The 18,528-nt window shown below is 44.0% G+C and overlaps 1 protein-coding gene across 1 annotated transcript in view; it reads right to left on the bottom strand.

Annotated features, from left to right (window-relative positions):
- The window catches only part of LOC126416626 (sodium-dependent noradrenaline transporter-like), a 387,224-nt gene extending 369,106 nt beyond the window's left edge, over nt 1-18,118 (bottom strand). Inside the window, exon 1 of the mRNA XM_050084387.1 lies at nt 17,996-18,118. The gene's annotated coding sequence lies outside the window, so the exon portion shown is untranslated. The remainder of the gene's footprint in view (nt 1-17,995) is intronic.
- Between the last annotated feature and the right edge of the window lie 410 nt (nt 18,119-18,528).

Genomic DNA, 18,528 nt, shown 5'->3' with positions numbered 1-18,528 from the left:
CTAGTTAAACCTAACTAACCTAAGGACATCACAAACATCCATGCCGAGGCAGGATTCGAACATGCGACCGTAGCGGTCTTGCGGTTCCAGACTACAGCGCCTTTAACCGCACGGCCACTTCGGCCGGCGCTGGTACAAATCAGGCGCCTAGAACCGCTCAGCCACACTGGCCGGCAAACTTATTCTAAAGAGGTCCTTATTTGTTACGTATTAAGTATCATTTATATTAATGATAGAAAGTTTTGATTACAGCACCTGATGAAACCTATTAAATAATACAGCTATAACAAGATTTAAGACTTTGATGTAAGTAACAATCAATACAAGGTTTCTTAAAGCTGTAGTTCAGAGGTCATATTTTACTGTCAGTTCCATTCTAAAAATTCTAGACGGCATAGTTTAAATGCAGGCGAGCTAAAACGTTTTTTGTGATTATAGCCACCTTAATTCTATTCATACAAAAATTACGAATATTCTAAATTAATACACAACAGTTCCATACAATATTATGTGTGCGAAAGCGGCCATTTAGAGGCTGCTACCGGGGCATAGAGCGGATGACGGCAGGTGCTCCCTAGGCCGTCCGCTGCGCCCTTATATAAATACAGCCTGAGATGCAATCACTTCACTTCGCACCCAGGTACCAAGGTACCATACGATCCGCGTCAGCAAATCACTGACTCACGCGCTACCTCGGGTGACGTCATAGCTAGGTTGCAACTAAACGTATGTTTTTTGGCACCAATAGGAAGTGAACTCGCGAAGACTGCACACCGTCCTAGATCACTTAGATTTCACGGAAGTAACTGTTAGTGTGTCGCCCATAATGTTAACAAAACCGCCTGGAAAGTGGTGGCTTTATTTTCCACTTTTGTGGCGGTCAACTAACTTTGATTATCAGAAGTGAGGGCGAAAGATCATTTAATGGGAGCTTACCGCAGAGGTCGCATCTGAACTGCTCTTAGTGCTGTTTATAATAGAGATATTATATTTATCATTAGTATTTTCATTAGAAATAATATTACTAAATTGTGCCTGTGAAAGTTTGTCAAATATATATCTATGAATTAGAACTCAAAATTTTCATTTATAATCATAATTCCCGATACCGCTGAGTAAACATAGAATAGAAATATTTTTTTCAGTGGGCAAGACAAGAATGTCGACTTGCAGACTGGAAACTACGGTCAGTATGTTCTCCATCGCTTTCAGGCTGACCACGGAATTTTCAGCATCTCGTAAAAGAGAGCGCCAGCGCCCCTCACTGGGTGGAGATTTGGTGGCCGGCACCCAAATGAGAATGGTAAGGAACGTGTACACCGATGAACCAAAGCACTACTGACCACCTGTTTAGTAGCGTGTTGTTCCGCTTTTCAAACGCTGCATAGCAGAGGTCCTGTTAGGCATGGATTAGACATGTCCTTAACAGGATTCGAGAAGTATTCGGCATCATTTGTCTACGCGCAGGTCAAGAAAATCCCGCAAATTAAGGGATGGTGGTTTCCGGGCACACAGCTGGCTCCCAGTATGTGTTCGAGCTGGTACAAATGGCTCTGAGCACTATGGGACTCAACTGCTGTGGTCATAAGTCCCCTAGAACTTAGAACTACTTAAGCCTAACTAACCTAAGGACATCACACACATCCATGCCCGAGGCAGGATTCGAACCTGCGACCGTAGCGGTCGTGCGGTTCCAGACTGTAGCGCCTTTAACCGCTCGTCCACTCCGGCCGGCGCTGGTACAAATCAGGCACATTTGCTGGCCACGACATCAGTGTGAGTTCACTATAATGCCCCTTAAAGCACAGTAGCACGATTCTGGCCTTGCAACATGGTCAGTTATCCGCTGGAAGATGTCATCGCCTTAGGGGTAGACTCCGGGCATGAAGAGGCGCAAACGCTCTGCAATAATGTTCACATTGTTCACTGCTGCCATGATGGTTTCGATTACTGTAACAGATGCCATGGAATTGGAAATGAGCGTTTGGCGTCATTGGCCAGGAGGCCCCTTACAGGGCAGGTCCGGCCGCGTTGGTGCAGGTCTTATTACAATCGACGCCACATTGGGCGACCTGCGCGCCGGATGGGGATGAAACGATGATGAAGACAACACAACACCCAGTCCCCGAGCGGAGAAAATCCCCGACCCAGGCGGGAATCGAACCCGGGCCCGTAGGACGGAAATCCGTCCTGCTGACCACTCAGCTTTCTGGGCGGACAACAGATCCCATGGAAGCCCAAATCAGTGTACCCCTCAGCATAATTCTGCCCGCACTGGTCTGTATCTGTGGCGCGGTGCATGTTTCGCGTAGCCATTGCCCTGGACGACGGCGTGTAAGGACCCAACCAAAACCTGGTGTAACAAGAAATCCTATTCATTCGACAGGCGACATATCCCTATCGATCCACGATGAAAACTCAGCGATGCTGTGTTCACTGCAATCATAACAGACTATCCTAGATTACACCTTGGGGGATCCTTCGGCCTCTGCGTTTTGTGGTGAGACGTGGTCGTCCAATACCGTACTGCCTAGTCGTTATTTCACCATCCTTCAGCCACATTCCATAGGTGCTCATGACAACAGCACGCCAACAGGAGACCAGCTTCGCCGTTCCAGAGATTCTCATTTCCAGCCGCTGCACCACATTAATGTGCCCTTTGTCAAAACCGCTTGGATCAGTGGATATTCACATTTGCGGCCCGTATCTTCGTCTCTCTTCGGCTTGCATTCTTTTATTACTGCGGCACGTGCAACTAGCACCACCAGGAGGCATCCAACTTCGCAGAGGGCAGTGGTCATAAATTTTTGGCTCAGAAATATAGATGCACCTCCGTACAAAAAATAAAGGTTTTTCTCTGTGTCTGTCTTATTTTTTTCGTCACTCTTCTAACTGGTTTGATGCGGCCCGCCATAATTCCTCTTCTCTCACCTCTTCATATAAGAGTATACTTCATGCTTAGGAGGAAGGATGATGGATCATTGGGACATGCAGTCTACAGGAAACGTACACCGACTTGTACTTACAGGCTAACAGTTGTCACCAGCCGGCTCAGCGTGAAGGGGTACACAGGGCACATGTCGTTTCCGACGCTGAGATTTTGACAGCTGAGCTGTCCCATCTTGAAGTTACGTTTCGTCAAAATGGTTACAGTGATAGATTGAACGTGCGCTGCGCTATCGACCAACTGCACATCTGGTAATTGATGATAATTCTGAGTCGACACCTAAGTCTACTGCCTTTTTGCCTTACGTAGGAAACACTTCCAACAAGATCGGTCGTATTTTACGGAAATACGATGTGAAACGTGTTTTCCGACCTCCATCTAAAATTAGACTGCTTTTCAGTTCTGTTAAGGATGATCTTGGTCTGCGTAAGGCGGGTGTATATCGCATCCCTTGTAGCTGCGGCATGGCATATATTGGTCAAACTATCAGGACCATGGAGGACCGATATACTGAGCATAAACGGCACACACGATTGCAGCAGCCGAGTGGATCTGCTATTGCCGAACATTGCTTGAATACTGATCACCCCATGTTGTATAATAACACTGAGATATTGTCATGTACGTCCAGCTATTGGGACAGTGTTATTAAGGAGGCAGTTGAGATTAAATTAGCGAGCAACCAAGTTAACAGGGATGGAGGTTTTTTTAAACTCTGTTTGGAATCCGGCTCTCTCCCTTGTCAAAAAACAGAGGGACAGAGTCAATGCTACCTCACCTGCGAGTTCGTAGTCTATCGATATCTCTGACTTTGGTCATCTTTGGTGGCACGAGCGTTCAGTGTGTGTGTGTTATCTTTCCTGCATCAGTCCGACAACCGAGGTTTTAAATTTTCATGTACGTCGCCTGTCCGTTGCAGTTTGCCTTGAAAATGGCGGGGTGTTCTCCCGCCGAAATATCGGCGGTCGCTGAAAGTGTTACCTCGCTGAATTCCCGGAAGTTATTTTAAGTGGGTTTATTGTACATGCATAGCCACGTGAAACGTACAGTTTGGCCGTAAACAGTAGCTTCACTATTAAGAAGACGCAGCTGCACATTACAAACAATACAGTGCAGCATTTGACATAACACTACGGATTTTTCCTCTCTTTCGTCGAAAACTGACGCGTTGAGAATCGTGGCTGTGATACTATAAGGTTTACAATTGAAACAGTGACCAGCCACAAGTATGGTTCCACGAGGTATATTTGAATAAAACCATGGCCGGTTTCGGACAATTTTACAAATCCACCTTCAGATAGTTGTTACATATTTCGCTGGGGCCTCGTTTCGTATTCGTCAACAGTTTTCTGTACAGGATAGACAGAAAAATTATCTGTCGATCTTAGCGTAGCAAACCAATAACGGATACAAAAAGAGGCCCCAGCAAGAAAACAACGAAACGTGTAACAATCATCTGAAGATGGATTTGTCAGAAATCCGAAACCGATCATAGTTTGATCCAAATATACCTTGTTACACCATACTTGTGGCAGGTTGCTGTTTCAGTTGTAAACCTCATGGATTTTTCACTGTCGCTACTTCCATACACGAAACCCATTTAGAAAATGCTCCATCCTACTTTTTTTCACTTTCGGTAGCCGTGCCTGTTTCACTTTCATTGGTGGTGTCAGTTGACTCACTGTCATCTTCACTTGCGGAATCACTACAGTTTCCCTCAGTGTGGCTATCACTATTCTAGTCTGTACCACTTCCCAGATTTGTGGTCATCTCCAGCGTTTGGCTCAGGAAAACTCCACTTGAAATAGGGCGCTCTTCGATTTTCTTTACGAGCTTGCAGCGTTTCTTCCAGTTTTCTTTCACTATGTAAGAAATTTTTTCATATATAAGTCTTAATAGCGTGCCCATTCTGAATGTCACATTACGTTCAGTAACTCTGTTCTTGTCTCTTGCCCACAGTAAGCCCTATAGGATTCATTTCTGGGTTGTATGGTGGAAGTCGTAACACTATTTTATAATTGATATGACCTGTTTTGTTCATTTTGATGAATGAATACTACTGGGATATCAGCATGTCCTTGCGGTAATAAATTCCGTTTTCTGTTAACCCGGTCATCGTTTCTCTCCATCGCGGAGTTTGATGTTGGAGCACTTGTTCAAATGGCTCAGAGCACTATGGGACTTAACATCTGAGGTCATCAGTCCCCTAGAACTGAGAACTACTTAAACCTAACTAACCTAAAGACATCACACACATCCATGCCCGAGGCAGGATTCGAACCTGCGACTGTGGCGGTCGCGCGGTTCCAGACTGTAGCGCCTAGAACCGCTCGGCCACCTCGGCCGGCATTGGAGCACTTGTCAGTTGCTTATTGTGGTAAGGGATTTTATCTATATGAGGACAGAATGAGGTAATATTTATCTTTAGCTGAACCACTTTTCATAATTTCAGAAGCCCATCTCGTTGAGATAATTCCCTGTTTTCTGGCCAGATATAAACCTTTCGATACAAAACCGTCTTCCGCGCCAGCTTGGATGATGATAATTCTGCTTCCTTTCGAAAAAGGTTTCAATAGAGCCTGTGATAAATCGCCACTTCATCCGTACGACGCTGTGTGACAAGGGTGACCATGTCTTGCTCATATACGTACTCTCGGATACTTTTTAGGTAAGCTATTCGTTATGTCCTCCATTACTTTGTCCCTAAAGAAACTTTCACCGTCTTCTTCCACCTCAATATCAGAGTGCGAAGAGTTTTTACGAAGTACGTTTATACTTCCTTAAAAGTTTATTAAATTCCGTAACTGGTTACGAATATCCTTCAAGGTGGGCCTCCTATCATCTGTCTAAAGTGGCCATACAAGATCTTATAGGATTTTCCTTGTGAGATGCTGAAAATGTCGAGGATTCAAGTAGCTGGTCTCTCTTGATTCTCCGAAATGAAGTGAACGACACAGCAGCCGCTTCGTGCACTTGTTTCGGTTAGATTTCAGTTTTAACGGAGCACCTAACACAACTGATTTCTTCATGACGCTTTAGATATTTGGAACCACTTCGCGTTTCTATGAAGAACTTTGTCCTTTGACTTACTTTGTACTGGTGGCATCTTCAGCTTCGAGTCTTTACTAGTGGTACACTCCTCCTGACTCGACGACAACACGTCCGACGCTGGCGATAAATTGAACGGGGTCTGCTTCGCATTGTGTTCACGGCATTCACCTCTGTTTGCATTAACTGTAGCACATGAACCCATTGTCAGCAATTATTAATTGGATACATTCCAATCTATGTCTTCCCTTACAGTTTTTGTCCTCTAGAGTGACACCGTGTCATGGAAGTTATTAACGCATGTAATGTTGATGAAGTAATTTTTTATGAAAGCGGTGCTGATATTCAAGACAATGAAAGCGGGTTAAAAGCTGTGAGCTATCTGGGGAAGTTACCTTGCATTACTGAGCAACCGTTTCACAAGGTATCCAGACTAGCTTACCAAATTCCCAACCAGACTAACATTAATTATGATCTTTTAGTTGTCATCTTACGATAAACGGTGATATATATATATATATATATATATATATATATATATATATATGAAAAGACAATTTAAATAAAAAGAAATAAATCAGTTTATATTTGGACATTTATTTTAACATTGATCATTGTCCCGTTAAAATTTCATCATATTAAACTTGATTCATAACTAAACTGGTGTCTTATTTAGGATTGTGAAAATGTGAGTTTGTAATCTTACGAAACACATCAAATATGGAGCCAAGATTGGGAGACTGCATACAACACTGCATTCATAAAATAACACACGAAGAACGTTGAAACATATGCAAGAGGAAATTAACCACAACCAACTGATTCAATTTTCACCCACAGAAGTTACGTTTGTAGCGCAATCCTGTCCGTCATGAAATTACCACACACTGGTATACTAAATTCATACTAGCTCTTTGTGAAATCTTCCCGAAAAGAATAGCTGAGGGCTACTTAGATGATTACACTACATGCTTCACGTGGTCAACCTGGTTTACACAAAGAGTGTAACTCCACAATAATTTTGATAATTAAAATAAATTACATCGAAACACAAATTACAAAAGAAAAACCTCCAACTGGTTACTATCGTCTTACTATTAACCTGATGGGTCAAACAATTGTATAAGCACGTGGTACTGGTCTCACAAAGTACACCCCACGTGGGTTGAACATAAAGAAAAGTTGCTATATTGAAAAATATTGTCAAGACGAGACATTATACTCTCACGCACATTCGGATTTAAGATTGATGATCTTAGTTAGATTCACGGATCATTCACACGTGGTTCCACTTTACTCACAAAGTAGTGACAAAGCAACTACTGGAAGATATTCTGAACTTCACACTCGAATTACACTGCGTTGCAATTTAAGATAACATTAGATATTTTAGATCTGAAATAAAGGTGATTAAATTTTCAGTTAGGCTGAACTTAAGAAATCCATTGTCCTACGGACTTAGCAGAGACGCGCTTAGCTGGAGATCTTACCACTGCAGATGCTCGCCGTGGACAGACTGGCCTGGGCCCCTATCGAGGGTGCTGAACAGATACAAACGGAAGTGACCAGAGAGGCAGCTTCCTATATCAACATGACAAGGGACGGACAGGACCATACTAAGAATAGAAACCTCTCTGCTTTTAGAAAGCGTAGCTACCTGTTCCGACGTTGGTCCTACTGTTCTGTAGCAGACAGGCTTGTCTGCTACCATCAAGCATGCAACTAGAAATACATTTGCTCATTCATCCTTTCACACAGAAGGGAAGGGGGATGACAGTATCTTATGATACACAGTATATAAAAGAAAGCGGATGTAGGTTCTGTATGAGACTGTGTGACATGAATTACATATAAACTGTGTTTTATAAGTGTAGTAGCGTGACAGATCGTTCTTGTTTATGTGTAAAAGTAACACATTCCACTGCTCAGTCTCCTCTCAGATAGTCAGAAAACTACAGTAAATTTAAAAGAGGAATTTATGCCGTAAATGACAACAGATTTAAGAAATTAACATGAAAGGAATCCAACAGAGACCTTTCACGCATGTCCTGTCAACCTGTTTCTTTTTCTTGTTACCGTTTTTCTCACGTTCCTCATTTCATCGAGTCTACGGAGATCCTCCTCAATTCTTACCCTATCAGTCCACCTAATTTCAACCTAATTTTCGACATCCTGTGACGCCACCACATCTCAAATGCTTTCTTTTCCGGTTTTCCCACAGTCGACTGTCTCAGAAATTAAGGCCGACGCTTGATACTACAAAACTTCTTTCGGCCACGACTTTCTGTGTCTTCCTTGCTTCGCTCGTCAATTTTTCGCTAAAGTAGCAGAAATCCTTCATTTCGTCTACCTCGTTGTTCCCAGATTTGATATTTAGTTTACCATCAATATCATTTCGGCTACTCTTCAATACTTTCGTCTTTCTGCGGTTTACTCTCCATCTGTACGCACAGGGTCAGGGCTGGCCACGGCGTGCCATGCTCGGTCCTTCTACGAATTATCCAGAACAGCGCGAAATTTCGTTGAATATTGAGGAGCGGGATTTCTCGGTCAGCGCAACTCTTCAGTTCGGTAGAATCGCGGTGTCGGAGCTGTTTGGGCTTCCTTTTTTGTTCGCAATATGAAGGACCTTCACAGGTGCAGTGGCAGAGGCAGTTTCGCGATCTATCATTACATCCATTTAAAAATGATTGGGAATGACAGAAGAGATGGATGAGAATTCTCACTATATACAGGGTGTTACAAAAAGGTACGGCCAAACTTTCAGGAAACATTCCTCACACACAAAGAAAGAAAATATGTTATGTGGCCATGTGTCCGGAAACGCTTACTTTCCATGTTAGAGCTCATTTTATTACTTCTCTTCAAATCACATTAATCATGGAATGGAAACACACAGCAACAGAACGTACCAGCGTGACTTCAAACACTTTGTTACAGGAAATGTTCAAAATGTCCTCTGTTAGCGAGGATACATGCACCCACCTTCCGTCGCATGGAATCCCTGATGCGCTGATGCAGCCCTGGAGAATGGCGTATTGTATCACAGCCGTCCACAATACGAGCACGAAGAGTCTCTACATTTGGTACCGGGGTTGCGTAGACAAGAGCTTTCAAATGCCCCCATAAATGAAATTCAAGAGGGTTGAGGTCAGGAGAGCGTGGAGGCCATGGAATTGGTCCGCCTCTACCAATCCGTCGGTCACCGAATCTGTTGTTGAGAAGCGTACGAACACTTCGACTGAAATGTGCAGGAGCTCCATCGTGCATGATCCACATGTTGTGTCGTACTTGTAAAGGCACATGTTCTAGCAACACAGGTAGTGTATCCCGTATGAAATCATGATAACGTGCTCCATTGAGCGTAGGTGGAAGAACATGGGGCCCAATCAAGACATCACCAACAATGCCTGCCCAAACGTTCACAGAAAATCTGTGTTGTTGACGTGATTGCACAATTGCGTGCGGATTCTCGTCAGCCCACACATGTTGATTGTGAAAATTTACAATTTGATCACGTTGGAATGAAGCCTCATCCGTAAAGAGAACATTTGCACTGAAATGAGGATTGACACATTGTTGGATGAACCATTCGCAGAAGTGTACCCGTGGAGGCCAATCAGCTGCTGATAGTGCCTGCACACGCTGTACATGGTACGGAAACAACTGGTTCTCCCGTAGCATTCTCCATACAGTGACGTGGTCAACGTTACCTTGTACAGCAGCATCTTCTCTGACGCTGACATTAGGGTTATCGTCAACTGCACGAAGAATTGCCTCGTCCATTGCAGGTGTCCTCGTCGTTCTAGGTCTTCCCCAGTCGCGAGTCATAGGCTGGAATGTTCCGTGCTCCCTAAGACGCCGATCAATTGCTTCGAACGTCTTCCTGTCGGGACAACTTCGTTCTGGAAATATGTCTCGATACAAACGTACCGCGCCACGGCTATTGCCCCGTGCTAATTCATACATCAAATGGGCATCTGCCAACTCCGCATTTGTAAACATTGCACTGACTGCAAAACCACGTTCGTGATGGACACTAACCTGTTGATGCTACGTACTGATGTGCTTGATGCTAGTACTGTAGAGCAATGAGTCGCATGTCAAGACAAGCACCGAAGTCAACAATACCTTCCTTCAATTGGGCCAACTGGCAGTGAATCGAGGAAGTACAGTACACACTGACGAAACTAACATCTTTTCTTTATTTGGGTGTGAGGAATGTTTCCTGAAACTTTGGCCGTACCTCTTTGTAACATCCTGTATATATCGCAGTCGCATAATCGACGGGTACAGCAAAATGTCTACGAAATGACATTATAACACCACGCAGAAGGAATTTAAACATTTGGTTGGCAGTTACAGAGCAAAAAATTGCAACGATCAACAGAGGGTATTCATTGCTTTGTAATCAAGGGGCACTTCTTGCTAAATTTGCAAGCTTGGAGAACGTGAAGCAACTGGTAGTCGAATATTAATTTTTTTGAATTCCAGCGTCAGTTGCAAAAGTTTCCGATGGAACTGAACGAACAGATGGTGACTTCGTATCATCCGGCATTGGGCCATATCTTCTACCTGGCCGTCAGAATGGCCACCTGTACCTGAGGATCTTGCCAAGGGTTCTACCAGAGTTGTTGAAGAACGTACCCTTGGCTGTTTGTGGGAGGATGTGGATACAACATGACGGTGCGCCGGGAAACATCTCAGTGCTGTATTTACTGGTCGCTGGTTTGGAAGGGGAGGGTCTATTCCATGGCCCGAGAGGTCATCTGACCTGAATCTCCTTCATTATCTCCTACGGGGACGTCTAAAGTCACTTGGGTGAGACCCCTGTATACGGAGAAGGTATTATTTGCCAGAATTGAAGCCGTGTGTGATGTGATTCCAAACACACCCGGGGATATTTGTCAGGGTGCGGCAGAATCTTGTTCGCTGATGTCATGCTTGCATTGTGGTTGATGGCCGTCAGTTTCTGTACACTTTATAAGATACCGTACAAACAGTACGTTCATTGTGTCAACGATCGTATTTGCAGTTAACTGTAACTAATACAAATAAAAAAGTAGACAGTAAAGTGATTTTATTCCTATTATCTCCTTGAGGTAGCTTCTCCCAACCCATGTTCCCTACCTCAGGTTATCCAGTGGAGCATCATGTTATTCTGTTAAAGTTTTGCATACTCTGACGGAAACATCCTGTATAGGTACTACAAAAAGAACGGCAAGAGAAACGACAATAAGAACATAAGGGCAACCGTAGAAGGAAAAAACGGATCGGCCAGTTGTTGAGGAACGCGCTTTGCAGTCAGGAGAACGTCTGATGCGATTTTGTAAGAAATTCATCCGACCACAGCATAATAATGGGGAACGTTTTAGTAAGTGCGACATCTACTGCTGTAAAGCTTGTAATTTGGACGTTACGAACATCACAGACGACGATAGATTCTAGATATACCAAGATTATATTAATCTAGAAATTTCTAGATTTCTTGATACGTTTGTACGTTTAACGATTTGTTGAAAACTGCCATTTTTTATGCGGCCCACCACCATTTCACCTCGCTCTTCATCTTAGAGTAGCAGTTACACTCTATATCCCCAATTATTGTTGTGTAGTCTAATGTCTGTCTCCTCATACAGTATTTGCTCTCTACAGGTCCCTGTGGTACCTGCAAGTTATTTCCTGATTCCTGATGGTTTTATTATCCTTTCCCTACTAGCCACAGTTTCCACGTACTCCTCTCCTCGCCAATCCCCAGAGTATCCTCATGTCGTATCTTGTCAGTCCATTTTTCCAGCATCATTCTTTAACATGACATCCCACATGTTTCAACTTTCTCGTCTTAATGCGCTGTGGCCGACCGTAGTGGCCGAGCGGTTCTAGGCGCTACAGTCTGGAACCGCGCAACCGCTGCGGTCGCAGGTTCGAATCCTGCCTCGGGCATGGATGTGTGTGATGTCCTTAGGTTAGTTAGGTTTAAGTACTTCTAAGTTCTAGGGGACTGATGACCACAGCAGTTAAGTCCCATAGTGCTCAGAGCCATTTGAACCATTAATGCGCTGTAACATAGGTTAAATATTAAACACATCTTTCCTTTGTTTTTAATTTACCGTCGAAGATCCTCGTGGTAAAGCGTTCAATGTCTGTCCAATTCCCTGCCTGGGTATCCCATACTGACAGACAGCGCCAAAGGCTCTGTTTAGTTATCTGCTGTGTTCCTAATAGTGTAGGCTTAATTTCCAAGAACCACACGGATTCTGCTTGCAGCGACTCGTAGTGGGGATTGATGGATCACGGTGACAGACATCAGAATATTTTCTATGTGTTTCGTTCGAATTTAAGATGTTTTTGACACGTTCCGCGAAGAGGACGGAATTGTCTGTTACAAAATCATCGGACCTGAGAAGACCAGAGAAGAAACTGGAAATTTTTGAAATCCAGTAACGCAGAAAAATGTTAAAGTTTTGGAGAAAGAGCGAAAGGAAGAACTTGTACGGAGAGACAAAAACAGTTTCCAAAACGGGGAAGCGACATCAACAACGCGCGCTGCAACCTTCACTTGTCTCACTTTTCAACACGCTGCCTCTGTGAATCCCACCGTCTGACAGTGCCTTGGAAGTCCGCAGGTAAAGATTGTTACGGCAGCTCACACATCCAACGCTTTACCTCCGGGAATGTCCTCAGTGCCTTCAGAATGCTGCCCACCCACATGGTTTTCAAGAGGTCCAAAAAGATGAAAGCCACTAGAGACCAAGTCGGGGCAATGCTGTAGATGATCCAAACGTTCGCTATGAAATGTTTGCTATAACACCTTTGTTTTGCTGTTTGTCGGCAGATGTTGTTATCCAGAATAATCGCACGCGCTGTCCAGAGTCCAGATGGGACATGGTAGGTGCAGTGTATGGAGAGTTAAACAACAGACCGTGGTATTAACAGTCCCATCATGAGGGTGTACTGGATGTTCTATAGGGTGACCACGACGCTTCTAGATTGTGATTCTTTTTCGTCCTTTCCTCAATTCCTGTATGCAACTGACCACAGTTTCCCTTGAAATACAATTCAAATGGTTCAAATGGCTCTGAGCACTATGGGACTCAACTGCTGAGGTCGTTAGTCCCCTAGAACTTAGAACTAGTTAAACCTAACTAACCTAAGGACATCACAAACATCCATGACCGAGGCAGGATTCGAACCTGCGACCGTAGCGGTCTTGCGGTTCCAGACTGCAGCGCCTTTAACCGCACGGCCACTTCGGCCGGCGAAATACAGTTCTCAACAAGCGTGGGACGCGTCCTTTTTGCTCATACCCTTGGCCCCAGAAATCGGACAACAGCGCGCTTTACTTGTCAACTACGCTCCTTTAGAGAATGTGGCATCTTGCTTTGGTTGCAGTGCACTACCTGTTGACCGTGGAATATTGCTTATCGATTATCTTCCAACCGAGATACGATGCCACTTTTTATAACATACAAGAGCGAATTTTGAAACAGTATGCTGTATTAATGCGTTCGCGACCTGTTTAGTGACCAACCCTCGTACTAAAGGAAATGGGTTGTCGTATATGTCTGCAGGAAACAATTGTCGGTAGGAGGGTTACGACAGCAGAAAGAGTAAGTCTGGAACTGGACGTTGCAGTAGAAGGAAGTAGAGGCAGGTAAATAAATTATGCATTAAAATAATATGTTCCTCCTCCCTCCCCTTCCTCTCCCTGCCTCACTCTCTCTCATTCTTACCTTCCTTCATTCATCTCTACCCCATGCATCTCATTTCCAACCCTTTCTCCGTTCTCCTACTTTTGCACTGACTGTATGCTTAAGTACTAGTCTCTAAGCAACATCTCCACACTCCCTCTTCATTTAATAATTAAATACTAGACAACTCCTTCATCCCACTCACATGTTGAAATAAATACATACGAACAGAAATAAAACGGCAGTACGAATATCGCTAAGCACAGAGCAGAGAACCGGCCGGAGTGGCCGAGCGGTTCTAGGAGCTTCAGACTGGAACCGCGCGACCGCTACGGTCGCAGGTTCGAATCCTGACTCGGGCGTGGATGTATGTGATGTCCTTAGATTAGTTAGGTTTAAGTAGTTCTAAGTTCTAGGGGACTGATGACCTCAGATGTTAAGTCCCATAGTGCTCAGAGCCATTTAAAACATTTTGAAAAGAGCAGAGAATGTTCCTTAAAGAATGTGAGACCCGAAGCTATCATATATTTTGGCAACATTACATACACATACTCACTTTTTGCCACGATAACGTCAATAAAAATTAGTGGTGCAATGATTTGTAGTGTTTTACTTCAAAAAGTGTGCAGTGGTGCAAGCCGAAGTAAAACTAGGTCTTAACGATCCGCACCAGATTCAGGAATATCTGCAGAATCTGCATGGAGACGACACACGCAGAAGAAAGTGAAAATGCAATTGACAGTTCGGTACACATTTAACAGCATATTACGATGTAATAAGTGTCGTACTCATCGGATTTTGCGGGACTCTCACAGTCAAAAGGCTGCACTGTGACGAAGACATGTTCTCATGTCAGATAGTCTTATACTCTGAAAGAATGTAACTTTTGCAGTGTTACTTGAAAATGGCCATAAGGCCGAAATTGCAATCGTAATAACAAATATTTTATACAGTCAACGGGGACTATGATGTCTTTTAAAAATACTACCTCAGATTATTTTGGAACGAACTATTTTTAGACCTAGGAAAAAACCAAAAGTGTGAATATATTTGATTGCAGACCACTGAGGATCCTTCAAAGCAGGGTGTAATCAATCTATTTACCTTCCGCTCTCTTTCGCGTCTTTGTTAGCAGTAAAATTTTCTAACCACCTACCAGTTCCAGAGCAAATGTGATTTATAAATCAGGGAAGTGACTGTACTGCATAAAATGTGTAAAGCAGGGTTACAAGTTAAGGGGTGTAATGATAATTACTTACCAAATAATTTACGTCAAAATTTTATGAAAACCTGATGAAAATGTTTTCAAAATCCTTTCCGCCTGCCGTCTACCATGAGAGCTGAAACTCCGACTAGCAGGCGGCAGGGAGCACGTTGACTAAAGTTGTTTTAAACGAATGAAGTGAAACGCTTTTGGTAGGATAAATAAAATTTTAGTAGTTTCAAAATCGTATTTAAAACAACTGAAAAAACAGAGGAGTAAGAACATATACAGTATAAGCAATATATTGTGGATATTTAACATGAAGGTTACACAGAAAGACTTCCTAAGCTAATATAAGAATACAGAGAAAAATTACGAAGGTACACTGGACGAGTTCGGAAAATATATAAGCAGCTCTCTGGATGGAGATGGGACTATCATTTTCTCTATACCTCAGGGAAGAAACAAGGAGATGAAGAAGAAAATTATTATAACGACTGTGATTCCTAACTACAGGGTGACAACTACAGAACTATCTGAAAAAACGTAACTACGGCGTGCACACATTTTATTCAACATATAAACGTCACAACAGATATTCGGATTTAGGCTATGACATGTTCGATATGCCTACCATCAGTGGCCGTGATGCGGCGCAGACCAACGAAATTCTTCATGACCCACTGAAGTGTCGGAACATCGATGCTGTCGATGACTTCCTGAATGGTTGTTTACAGCTCAGCAATGGTTTTGGAGTTATTGCTGTAACCTTGTCTTTAATATAGCCTCACAAAAGGAGTCGCTTGTGTTAAGATCCGGAGAATATGGCGTCCAATCGAGGTCCACGCCAGTGGCCTCTGTATACCCCAGAGCCAGAATTCGGTCCCTAAAGTGCTCCTCCAGGACATCAGACACTTCCCTGCTTTGGAAGGCTTTTGACACTGTACCATACAAGCGGATTGTAGTGAAATTGCGTGCGTGTGGAATATCGTCTCAGTTATGTCACTGGATTTGTGATTTCCTGTCAGAGTGGTCACAGTTTGTAGTAATTAACGGAAAGTAATCGAGTAAAACAGAAGTGATTTGTGGCGTTACCCACGGTAGTGTTATAGTCTCCTTGCCCGTTTCTTATCTATCTAAAAGATATGGGAGGTTGTTTGCGGATGACGCTGTCGTTTATCGACTAGTAAAGTCATCAGAAAATTGCAAAACGATTTAGAAAAGACATGTGAATGGTTCGAAAATTGGCAGTTAACACTAAATAACGAAAAGTGTGAGGTCATCCACGTTAGTGTTAAAGGAATTCGTTAATCTTCGGTTACACGACAAATCAGTCAAATCTAAAGGCCGTAAATTCAACTAAATACCTAGGAAGAACAATAACGAATAACATAAATTGGAAGGAACACATAGAAAATGTTGTGGGTATGGCTAACCAAAGATTGCGTTTTATTGGCAGGACACTTGGAAAATGTAACAGAATTACCAAGAAGACTGCCTACACTACGATCGTCCGTCCTCTTTTAGAATACTGCTGTGCGGTGTGGGATCCTTACCAGGTAGGACTGAGGGAGTACATCGGAAAAGTTCAAAGAAGGGCAGCGCGTTTTGTATTATCCTCATGCCATCCCGGCATTTGCGTGAATCGACTTACGGAAATCACGGAAAACCTAAATCAGAATGGCCGGATGCGGGTTTGAATCGTCGTCCTCCCGAAGGCGAGTCCAGTGTGTTAACCACTGCGCCACCACGCTCGGTCTGAAATTAGGGTCACTTTGAATAATGGGGATGAAATCATCTTTCAAAACCTTCACGTACCGTTCGTTAGTTACCATACCATCAAGCAATATCGCACCGATTAATCCGTAACTGGACATTGCGCACCACACTGATACCCGTTGAAGGCGAAGAGTCTTCTCAATCGCGAAATGCGGATTCTCTGCCCCCCCAAATGCACCAGCTTTGTTTATTGACGAACCCACCCAAACGAAATTGGGCTAAAACAAACCCTGCGCATGCTAATTCCCTTCACGCCCGGTTGTCAACCATGCATTTGGAACGTCCTAACCCAAACCGTTCAAGTGTTATGACGATTTTATTTCATATAGTTCAACAATTTCCACCCTGCAAGACCTAAGCCATTATAGATGTGTGACCATGTCCACAGCCTACCAAAGCCATCCAATGATGTGTTCGTCGAATTAACGTCGAACTGTTTCTAATTTTTCGGTCTATTTTTTTAAAGACATGATCACCTTTTTAATTCAAATTGCTGAGTCTCCGAGCTCCCTATCTACTTCATATTCTCGATGAACTGTGTACAAAAATTTCGCTTTTTGGTAAAAACACTTATTTGTTTTCCTCTCATCCTGAAGATGATGATGATGGTGATATTTGCTTTGTGTGGCCATCAATTGCGCAGCCGGCACGGTAGCTCAGCGTGTTCGGTCAGAAAGCCGGTTGGCCTCTGTAATAAAAAACTGAGTGGAAGGATCAACCACCGAACTTGAACGTCCGCAAGCACCAAACACAACGATCAATAAGGAACAAAATGAAAAAAAAAAAAAAAATTCGCGGTTATCAGCGCCCGTACAAAGTCCTAATCTTTTTAGAGTCCAGACTCGCCACTTTCACGAATGATGATGAAATGATACGGACAATACAAGCACCCAGTCCTCGAGCGGAGAAAATCCCCGACACGGTCGGGAATCGAACCCAGGACCCCATGATCCAGAGGCAGCAACGCTAGCCGCTAGACCACGAGGTGCGAACCATTCTCAAGAGATTCAACACAGTTGTCATCAGGGAGAGAATATCTTAGCGCATGGAATTCTGACAGAGTATTACAGTTTTTAAAATGGACATAACATCAGGTCTAAAAGCTATTTTATCAAACTAGTTAATATTATTATAGTTACTTTTCTAAAGTGTATCCAGTTGCATGTAGGCACTAATCGATGGAGATATTTGTAAAGCTTGGCACGAGGAAGAGAAAAAATAGAAGATGACAGCATGACAGTGGATGAGGTCATGTCCAAAATTGAAGACGAAGGAGCAAAGTGAACGTGAGTTATCGGTAAGCTAGAGTGTCGCCGATGCACTTACCGCCGCCGTTCCTGTAGCAGAGGTAGGGGAAGCGCCACACGTTGGCGAGGTCGACGGCGAAGCCGATGATGGAGAGCAGGAAGTCGGCGTTGGAGGACCAGGACTCGCGCGCGTCCGCTCCACTGCCTCCGGCGGCGGCATCCGTGGCGGCCACCGCTCCCGCCGCCGCGCCACCCCCGCCACCTCCGCCGCCCCCGCCGTCGCCGACGCTGGACGGGCACAACGCGACGCCCACGACGACCGGGCCCTTCTCGGCGTCCTCCAGCTGGACCTGCAGGTCTCCTGTGGACATCACCGCTGGAGTCACCACACCGACCGCGCATCCTGTGTGGCCAGCGTCAAAGAAACAGTCAGGCGCGCCCGTGCCCGTAAGCCTCTTCACTAGGTAGCAAATACAGCGCCATCCGAACAGGGCGCATAAAGAAACAATGAAATTTGCTTTATTGAAATGGTGGTTCGAGTTTGATAGTGTTGTAGCTATACTGAGAAAATAAATGCACCTCCATCGTGGTCTCAGTAGCGTGGGACAGTGG

The sequence above is a fragment of the Schistocerca serialis genome, chromosome 8, assembly GCF_023864345.2.
Source record: "Schistocerca serialis cubense isolate TAMUIC-IGC-003099 chromosome 8, iqSchSeri2.2, whole genome shotgun sequence".
In the NCBI taxonomy this organism is placed as follows: Eukaryota; Metazoa; Arthropoda; class Insecta; order Orthoptera; family Acrididae; genus Schistocerca; species Schistocerca serialis.
The sequence above is the reverse complement of the archived record's forward strand: the minus strand, read 5'-3'. Positions and strand labels throughout refer to the sequence as shown.